Source organism: Sminthopsis crassicaudata, chromosome 3 (assembly GCF_048593235.1).
Source record: "Sminthopsis crassicaudata isolate SCR6 chromosome 3, ASM4859323v1, whole genome shotgun sequence".
Taxonomy (NCBI): Eukaryota; Metazoa; Chordata; class Mammalia; order Dasyuromorphia; family Dasyuridae; genus Sminthopsis; species Sminthopsis crassicaudata.
Genome location: NC_133619.1, coordinates 416320977 through 416322188, shown reverse-complemented (window position 1 = coordinate 416322188; position 1212 = coordinate 416320977).

Genomic DNA, 1212 nt, shown 5'->3' with positions numbered 1-1212 from the left:
GAGAAACAAAAAAATAAAGATAAAAATAATTCTTTCTCTGGATGTGGATAGCATTTTCCATCATGAATCTTTTAGAATTATCTTAGATCACTTGTATTGCTAAGAAGATCAAAGTCTATCAAAACTGATCATCCTAGAAGGTTGCTGTTACTGTGTACAATGTTCTCCTGGTGCTGGTCACTTTAATCAGCATCAGTTCATGGAAGTCTTTCCTAGTTTTTCTTAAATGCTCCTGCTCATAATTTCTTATAGCACAATAGTATTCCATTATATTCATGTGCCACAATTTTTTTCAGCCATTTACCAATTAATGAGTATCTTCTCAATTTCCAATTTTTTGCCACCACAAAAAGAGCTGCAATAAATATATTTTGTACATGTGGATCCTTTTCCCTTCTTTATAATCATAAGATGAAATTTAATAGCAATATTTGTAAGATCTTACACTTGTACTTTTCTAATATATGATGGGAGAATTTGCACTAGATAACATGTCATCCAAAAAAGGAACTCTGGGTTTTAGTGGCCTGCAAGCTAAATATGTCAATCATCAAAGAAAGCAACTTGAGAGTGTATTAAGAGATGCAAAGTGCCCAGTAATAGGGGAAAGGATAATTGTACATTACTCTTCTCTGGTAACATCATATTTGGAGTACTGTGTTCAATTTTAGGTATTCCATTTTAGTAAGGATATTGACAGGCTAGAGAATGTCCAGGATAATCAGAGTGGTGAGAGACCCCAAATCCATGATATTATTAAGATTGATTGAAGAAATTGGATAGTCCAAAGAACAAAAAATGTATAAGATGTATTCCAAAAAGATCATTAAAAAAAGTAAAAAGGTTCTAGGTATGCAAAAATTTTTATAGCAGCCCTTTTCGTAGTGGCAAGAAACCGGAAACTGGGAGGAGAATGGCTGAGTAAGTTATGGTATGTGATTGTTATGGAATATTTTTGTTCTATAAAAAACGAACATCAGGATGATTTCAGAGAGGCCTGGAGAGACTTACATGAACTGATACTGAGTGAAATGAGCAGAACCAAGGAGAATATTATACACAACAACAAGAAGATTATAGGATGATTAATTCTGAAAAATGTAGCTTTTTTCAACAGTGAGGTGATTCAGGCCAATGGTCTTAAGATGAAGAGAGCCATCTGCACCAGAGAGAGGTGTGGGGACTGAATGTGGATCACAAGATAGTATTTTC